Source organism: Agelaius phoeniceus, chromosome Z (genome assembly GCF_051311805.1).
Source record: "Agelaius phoeniceus isolate bAgePho1 chromosome Z, bAgePho1.hap1, whole genome shotgun sequence".
Lineage (NCBI taxonomy): Eukaryota > Metazoa > Chordata > Aves > Passeriformes > Icteridae > Agelaius > Agelaius phoeniceus.
This window is the reverse complement of record NC_135303.1, coordinates 42015872-42025138: the sequence shown is the minus strand read 5'-3', so window position 1 is coordinate 42025138 and position 9267 is coordinate 42015872.

The following is a 9267-nucleotide window of genomic DNA, read 5'->3' as shown; positions in this document are numbered from 1 at the left end:
AAATCTGCTGTAGACAAGACACCCTGTCAGTCATAGATGATGACCCCAATATCAGGCATACTTGGAGCAAGTGGAAAAGCAGCTCTCCTGTCCAGAGGCCTCTTAAAGGGTTGCTTCAGAGGCTCTCTTTCCTTTTCTTTCTCTCAAAAATGAGATTGTCTGTGTGGGTTTTTTTAAAAAATTTGATTTGACAGTCATGCTTTGATTCAATGCAAGAACTGTGTGGCAATAAATCTTTCCAACTACCAATAATGTTATTTTTCATCAGAAGGGCAGTGGTGCGGCAGACAGGAGCAATTTCCTTGTTAGTTTCTTCTTTTAGAAAAACCTTTCCTTTGGAACTTGCCTCATGGTAGTGATTGCTAAAAGAATCACAGTCTGCAGTGTCTGTGCTGCATTCTTTTTCAAAGTCCTTTCTTCAAGACACACCTTGAACCACTGAGCCTGTGTTAACCCTTTGTTCCACTGAAAATCCTTTAACATCTGAATTACCTTTTCTGATCCTCAGCCTTTAGCAAAGTGCAAATAGACTAACTAATCCACATTAATTTCTATTAGCATACTTACCAAGGGTGAATAAACCTTATGGAAGTCCAAAAATAACATGAAATTATGCAAAGATAGTACATTTTCATCTTCTCCAGTGGGACCAAACACATCTGCAGAGAGAAGGACTAACTGGGATTCAGCTACAAGTTTCTGTTCTGTAGCTCAGCTCTCAGGTGAAGCATTAGCTTTTTATTTACAGATCTTCATACAGTGTTACCTATAGTTATATTTCGGGAGGACCACAGTCAGTGAAACCTGAATGTATTCTCAGTCAGGTTATGAATTCTCAGTCAGGTCTCAAAAACATTTGATAAATACAGCAGTATTTCTTCTATGTGACATTTTACAGATTATTTGCATTGTAAATTGTAAATGATTCATAACATCTTCATTGTCAAACCTTTATTCTTCATAACACATATTCTAATTGTGGTTCTCACCCATACTTCCGCTCTATTAACCCCATGGAATGACTAATTAATTCAGTATTCTATTACCCATCTTCTCTACTGCTGTGAAAAGTACACTGTTGTATTTTTGTTGTCAATTTCTAATAAATTAGAAGCTTTGATTTGCAAGTTATCAAAGAGAAAACCATACACACAATCTTTAAGGAACCAAGTACTGATTTGCTCTCTGTGTTTAGGATGCATAGTAAGTGTCATTATAACTTGCTTTTCTAAATTTTAACACAAAAGTCAGATAGTCTTAATCCTTTGTCCAAAGAATGAGGGAGGAAAGCATTGTACCCTCCTCCTTGCATACGTGCCTGAAGACCAAGGATGTAGCAACTCTGATAGCATTACATTGACAGTTCATTTCAAGATATAAACAAAGGAGGTGTTCTGTTGCTTTTTTAAAAGTAGACTCTAATTATAAATGTTAGTGGAATGTTTTGAAGAGAGATAGCCTTCCCTCACCGCTTCACTCCCTCACTTGGATTTTTTCTCCGACATAGCTGGCAGTTATGCTTTTGTATGAAGAGGCTGAGGAGCAGATGATGCAAAGCAGGAAACTGGAATTCTTTCTCAGTATTAAAGCAATTTGCTACAGCAGTACACTTTTAAGAGTCACCCTTTCATAACAAGCAGGAATCACACAAAGGATCTGCAATTGAAGCTGAGATAAGGCTATATATTCTGTACCAGAGGCTCCTGAGGACAGCAGTGGGACAAGTTGTACTCCACCTGGTTCCATAAATAAACAACCTTGCAGGTGATACAGGTTGCAGCAACCAGGATGGAATCAACTGTGGCCAAGTGCCAGCTTTGTTAATACAGTTTTTATTTCCAGAAATTTCTTGCTATACATTTAAATCAAAAGCATTCTGCTATGCAGCACATTTTTTACAGTCCATTTGCGTGGTGGAACTACAACATTGTTACAAATCAGCCTGAGAGAGTTGCACAGGAAATGGCAAATGGTAATGCTTTTTCAAAATGCAACCAAAGAATATCCTATATTTGAATTTAGGAAACCTGTATAAAGTTTTCAAATTTCTAAGTCTTATAGCAGCTTATCCTACTACAATTTCTATGAACCAAAAAATTCTGCCATATTGGTAAATTTTTTTTTTCTTATTATCTTGAAAAGAGAAACTCTCAGCTTTATGAGTGTCTGTGAGATGTCTGAAATACTGGAAGAAAAGACACACTTAAATTCTAGCACGATAGACACTATGGATGTAGTCTTCAGCAACTTGTACAACTTGGACTTTCCTTATTTACTCTGTCTAAACAGAAAATCATCATGTTCATCACAGAATGATGGAATGTTTAACGTTGGAAAAGACATTAAAGCTAGTGTAGCACCCTGCCATGGCAGGGGTTGTGGCCCAGGCTCACTCCAGCAGCTCCCTCTTTTGCTGAGAACCCCAGAGCTGGATGCAGCACTGCAGGTGGGGTCAAGCAGAGCAGAGCAGAGCAGAGAGGGAGAATCCCCTATCTCACCCTGCTGCCCATGCTGCTTTGGATGCAGCCCAGGACACTTCTTGCTGTCTAGGCTGAAATGCAAATTGTTGGGTCAAACTTCTCAGCCACCAACACCCCCAAGCCATTCTCCTCAGGGCTGCTCTCAATTCATTCTCTGCCCAGCCCTGTCTTTGTCTTTGGGACTGCCCTGTCTCAGGTGCAGCACCTAGCACTTGTCCTTGTTCATTTTCATGAGGTTTGCATAAGCCCACCTCTCAAACCTGTCAAGGTCCTTCTGGAAGGCATCCCCCTCCTCCAGCATGCTGGCTGCACCACACAGCTCAGTGTCATTGGCAAACTTGCTGCGAGTGCACTGGTTCCCACTTTGTGGCACCAACCAAGGAGGTTCAAAGACCACTGGTCCCACCACCAATCCCTGAGAAATGCCATGCAATCTTTAAATAAGAAATAGTTTTGTATGATTCTTTCCCTACAGGTTTCATGGATTTAGTCTGTTAAAAACAAGAGGGAAAGCCAAAACACTTATCAGTATATCTTGCTTAAAATTTTCTCTTGGCTTCAGCCAACACATGCTGAATGAATGTAACAAGATTTTACCAAAAAGAATTCATGTCTTGCATATACACCACTGCTTTATCTTTTTATTTATTATACTCTCTAGCTCTTGAATGTATGACTTGCCTCCTGGCTTCAAATTAATTATTATTAAGTCTCCCACTAGTTTTTTGTTTTTGGGGTTTTTTTTTGTTGTTTTTTTTTTTTTTTTTTTTTTAATAATGGAAGGCTTTCCTTTATCTACTGATTAGTAAGAAAAAAGGAACAGACTTTGATGTTCTCTCCTTGGAATTGTTGCAATATTTTCAACTTAAGCCTCCTGACCTCCTGATTCATAAGTGTTCAAGTCAAGAACGATTAAACTTTTCTCTTAACTTAAAAACAGTTGTCTACTTCTTGGTCCTTCTGAGATTCTTCTCTTATCTTCAAGGTCAGGTAAAAACATCAAGGGTTTAGAAATATGCTCTATCTGTGAGATTTGTCAAGATGACCTTGTGTTCTCCCCCCTAAAAAAAAATTCATGTATTTGTTCTTCATTTAGGCTTAGGCTGAGCAGAAAACAGGACAAAATGCCTCCAGCGGCTTTAAAACTGATGGATGTTACTTAATTTTCAAGCTGTTTCAAACATCTTTCACTTCTTTCTTGGATGAGTTTTAATACTTAATATTTTTGCAGGATGCTATTGCTTCAGGCTGATGTTCTCTGCCTTACAGATTTTTTTGTTTAGAATTTCATGCCTATTGACAAGACCTGCTTTCTGCTTTACTTAAGAAATCAAGAAGGATCTCTTCTGCCGATTAATTCTGTGCTGCTGCATTGTCCTCATAATGCTAGCTGTTAAGGGAACATTTCCTTGTTGCAGCAGTACAAACACGGAAGTTAAGATCTTCGGGGTATCTTCTTTGTGTCTTGGACTGGCATCCCTAAACTGTGCACTTTGTTCCTTTTCACTGCTTTCCTCCTTTTTTTTTTTTCCTTTATTCAAGTTCCTGTTGTAGGTAAAAAGGTAAAAATCCCCTAGGTCTGACATGGTGTTTTTAAGTGACTGCTTTTCAAGCATGCAGTTACTGTGTCCGTGCTGTCTAGAGTACATATAGGCAATATGGTGATTATTTTCAGTGATTGCTAGGTGAAGTCAGCGGAAACCCCTGCACAGCGGGGTTTTACCTGCGAGCGTTTTGCTTCCCGAAATACTCGGCGACCGCCTCATCCTTACTACTCACACGCACCCTCGTGTGGTCTAATTCCGTGTCGCTCCCTCCTGCTCCCGGTTTCCTAAAGTACCTCAGCGAGAACAGAATCGTCTGGCTAGTCATCGTGCCCTCCTCGAGGATCTCCATGGAGCCACGGGATAATCTGAGCTGGAAGGGATCCACAAGGATCATGGAGTCCAGCTCTTAAATGAATGGGCCGTTATTGGCACCATGCTCTCACCGACTGAGCCAATGCTTCCAGCCCTCCCCCAGTTTCCACACATCTTCCAGAACAGCAGCTCCCTCCTCAAAGCCAACTCCAAAGATCTTGGGGGGGAAAAAAAAAAAAGAAAAGAAAAAAAGTTAAACAGCAACCATCGCTCACCACATGTGCTTCATTTTTTTCAGGCTGGCAGTGACTCACAGGTTTTATAAACTTCATTGACTTGCACAGTATGACCTTATTATATAGAAGAATATGGAAAAGGGAGGCTTGCCTATAAGCACTAAAGTCATGCTTTAAACAGAAAACCCAGACAGGCAGACTTTAAAGAGACACTGATCTAAAAATTCCCTAGAAAAGACAGAAAATCCTCATCAAAGGCAAATTACTAACACACAGTCTCATTTGGCAAGGGAAGCTATTTCATATAAAGGTAGTGCCATGCACTTTATTTGAGAGCACAATGGTCACACCATAATGCACCATACTATGCCATGCCATGCCATGCCATGCCACACCACACCATATATTGTGCATTCATGCCATTAAGAGGAAAACTGCTAGAATGACAGTAAAAGCTCTAATGAGGTTGACCACAGATTCCATTTTACAGCTCTTCAACCTTCTATCAGTTTCTGAAGCTTTCTTATATTGCTATTGAACTTTATGTCTCTCAATCATCAATTCCTTTCAACCAACCCAGATTTTAGACTACAGAATGTATAGAAAGATGCTTCCATTGCAGCAAGATCATGGAAATACTTTTTTAAGGATTCAAAAATTGTTTAGAATTGATAATGAAATACCTTGCAGAGGAAAATGTGGTTCCTAACTAGGTAATGAATTCTGATAGAATTCTGTGTTTTAGCTGTTCTTATCCTAACTCAGGTTATTTGCTATTCCACATTTTTGTTTGCACAGTAATAATCAGAGGACACGTGCAATTAAGCCAGCTATTTCTGAAGAAAAAAATAACTGAGCTTGACCCTGATCATCCCAGTGTAACATGATACCTGAGTCAGCTGCATGGTTAAGTGAAGCACCATGAGCACTGCTGTAGGCTAGAGGTCTTTGGGAGAAACAGACCCAAGTGAACATCAGAGGAAATTCTCAAGGGAAGCAGGTGGCAAGGAGATGCTTCTATAAGGACAGAGAACATCCTTCTGGATGGAAATGCTTTACCCAAATAGTTTGATTTGTCCATTTGAGTAAATTCTTACATGACTAGATGTAAAGACCTCGCTGACTTCAGATAAATCAGAACCACAAACTGAAGAAGTAACTTAAAATAATGTAGCAGGAATGTTTATACTTTCAACACTACATTAGTTATTGTTGGAGGCATATACATTCATAGTATACTTTCTGTTCTGCACAAAGATCCATGTATGCCCAGCTTTACATATCCAACTTCCATTATTTTTTTCCTACTGTTACGGAACAAAATATAACTGTCTTTCTCTATTGTTTTTGTTTTGCTATTTTGTTTAGATTTTACTGTGTTTGATGGGTTTGTGGGTTTGGTTGTTTTTTTTGTTTGTGGTTTGAGTTTTTGTTGTTTTATTTTGGTTTTGTTCTTGGGTTGGTTTTTTTTTTTTTTATTATTTTAACAAAGTTGCAGAATTCATTTGGGCTAATTTGAAGAAAAAAGACATAATCTCTCTGGCTGCATTTCCCATTCTGGTTCATAACAGGACCACACAGTTTTATACCAGTACAGCTGAGCTACAGGTATCCTTGTGGGTTGGAAATCACAGGAAGAGACTAGGAATGCTTCAGCTGGCAATGGAGGGTGGTTTTTTTTCCTGTTTGGAGTTTGCCTGTCACCTTAAACATGGAGGAGTAGGGATCTTAAACAGAAAAATCACGGAGTACAGACCTGGCACAGACCTGAGAACATCAACCCTATCTCTAAGCGCCCGTCTTTTGTTTCATTTGCTCTGTATAGATCAGAAGATCCCAGATCATAATCTCCTGGACAATCTTCACAACTTCACAGGTGACTTTCTCTGAGCCCACAAATACACTTTCCATCATGGAAAGGTCCTCATAATGCCCTGAGTAACACTACAGGGGCACCTGTAGTGATAGTTGCACTTTGTGCTGCCTTCTCTAAGCCTCCTCATATTTTTGCCTCTGCCCAATGTGATATGCCACTCAGGGCTGCAAAATATGCATTCACCTGTGTCTGAAGCAGGTTACTCCCTTTTGTGAGAATCATGTTGTGGATGCACATGCAGAGCATTGGTGGTCGCAGACAGTGAGGAGTAACTGATAATGGTACAAACCTGGACTCATTTGTCTAGACTTCAATGTGATTAACCAGATCATGCATAACCAGATCAAAGTTAATCTCCTATCAGATAGCTTAAAAAATACTTGAGCTGGCAGTTTTTTACTTCTTCTTCTAATCTGAGCACTGCCATAAGTTAAGGATAATCAAATACCCTGGATTGTTCCAGGAAAGCTTGGAGTGTGGCTACAGGCGAAAGAGGGGAAAAAGACAGTCTTAGAGGATATGCAATTCTAATGCTGATGCAAAATCTGAAACCAATATAAGGCCACAAGCAAGGGAATAGAGATGAGTTATTTGAGTAATGGGTAAAGCTAGATTTCAAATATTCATTTTTATTAAATAAATGGAATTCTGACTAAATAGGACTGTAGTTTTGGGACTTTCTGTAAGTTGGAACAGATGCAAATATTTGATATGGCAACTAGTGTCCTGCCTGTGCTTATATCACTGCTAAAAAGAAATCCTAAAAAGAAACATTAATATGAATCCTGGTAAATGAAATGTGCTATTAGGTAAGTTACTGTGACTTATTCATGAAACTGCCATGTTTTTCCCATTTTGGTAACAGATATAACTTTATAAAATGCAGTACAAGTCATTAATATTTTCATCCTTGTGGGCTGAAAATGTTATCTTGCTGTGTTAAACAGTCTGTTTGTGAGGGAGTTGTGGCAAATAATGCTGTCTATAGAAATAGCCGCTCCCAGAAGATGCTTTGAAGGTAGATGCTTGGCTGTTTAAAACATTGGTAAAATAGATGTACTGCCATTTGCAAATTCCAGTTCTAAAAACCCCTGCAATCTTCTATAATTCAGTTCAAAGTCCTGATACTGAACAAACAAGTGTTGTGCCAGGCACTTGAGATCTTAATTTCCTGCCACTGAATGCTCTCTGCCACAGTCATTGTAGAGGGGCTAACATGAGTCACTAAAAGCACATGTACTCCTGGAGAGGCTCTTGTAGTGCTAGTGGAATTGAATAATCATCCACTGTCTCCAGAGTACCTGGAAGCCTGTACCATACATTCACTGTGGCTGGTGTAATGTCTCTTAAATTAGTATAAATGTTTCCAATTAAATGAGCTTATGTAAGTTTATGCCATAAACAAAAAAGTCTCTCAGATGGAAAAGAAATTAAGTAACTGAAGTTTTTCTTCCTTCCTGAAAATAGTACACTCCAGAGACAGTTTGTTCAACGGCAAGATGAGGAAGATTCAGCCAAAACCTAATATTCCCCAAAGACATATTCCTAACAGTGTGAGACAGGTAGCGAAGATTTTCCCATGAGAGCTAATGGAACTGAGTCAGAGGAAGCATGTAAACACATACATTACACCCTACTCAAAGGACAGGGCCAAAGACAGCTGCAAGTGTGTTGAGACCGTCCCATGGAGGACACACATGACGGTGTTTTCAGAGCCGATTGCGAGCCTGAAAGATCATCCCACTGTCGCCAGGACACTCAGGGCCCAGCTGCCAGTGCTCACCAGCACCTTGCTCGCCACCTCCTTCCGCACGGCCGCATTTCCCCTGCCCTCGCGGGCTGCAGCCGGCTCAGCCCGGCCGGGGGCGGGCAGGGAGGCGCAGCCGGCGGAGGGAGGCAGCGGCAGAGCTGGGAGCGCAGGGACAGCGGGGACAGCCGGAGCGGCAACGCGGCACGGCGGCCTTGCGCAAGGCGAAGGCCGATGGGCCAAATACCGACATGAAAGGAGTAGTTCTGAAAGAGAAGGGCGCTCCACGTTCTCCTGCGAGTAGCTGCGGGGTCAGGAGCCAGCTCCGGGTCAATGCTGCACCATCGGGGGGAAGGGCATTTGGGAGAGCAGAGGGGTGTCCTCCCCCTGCCCCCCAGGACCGTGGGGTTTCTGCAGTGTAGAGAGCAGAACACAGGACTGCAAGCACAGACGCAAGGGTGCTCAGCCCACGGAAAACCCATGCTCCCCTGCTCAGCACCTGAAGTGACGCGGCGTGAGCTGAAACCCAGTGCTTGAGCCTTCGACCTTCTGCAGTGCCTGTTCTGCCCCTCATGCTTTAAAAAAGCCTTCTGCCCCTCATGCTTAAAAAAACCTTCCAGGAGGTAAACTGACCCTCCTGATACAGCAAAAAGCCCCATCACTTCAGTTCCCCTATTACATTCTGGAGAGAGAGAAAAAAAACCAAACCAGTAAACAAAACAAACACTCAAGGGGAAGATGGCTGAACCATGATGCCCAGGTGTTTCTCCTGCAGGTACCTGTGAACATAGGTGAAAGGCAGCTCTCTACACAGTCACTACAGCTCACTTTCATGGAGAACACTGCAGGCATGAGGCTTACAGCCTGGGTATGCCAAATGACCAACACAGTCAAGCCGTGCATTGGTCATTTGGGCCGAGTGGCTGCAGGGAGAATGAAGGAAAAGCATGCCTGAAGATCTTAGCACAGCACTATCACTTCCGTCGGTGCAGGATGTCAACCCTAGCAAAGCAGGTGGTATGGGAGATGTTATGGAAGTTGCAAAGTGTTCAGAGAGCCCCTTTAGCCT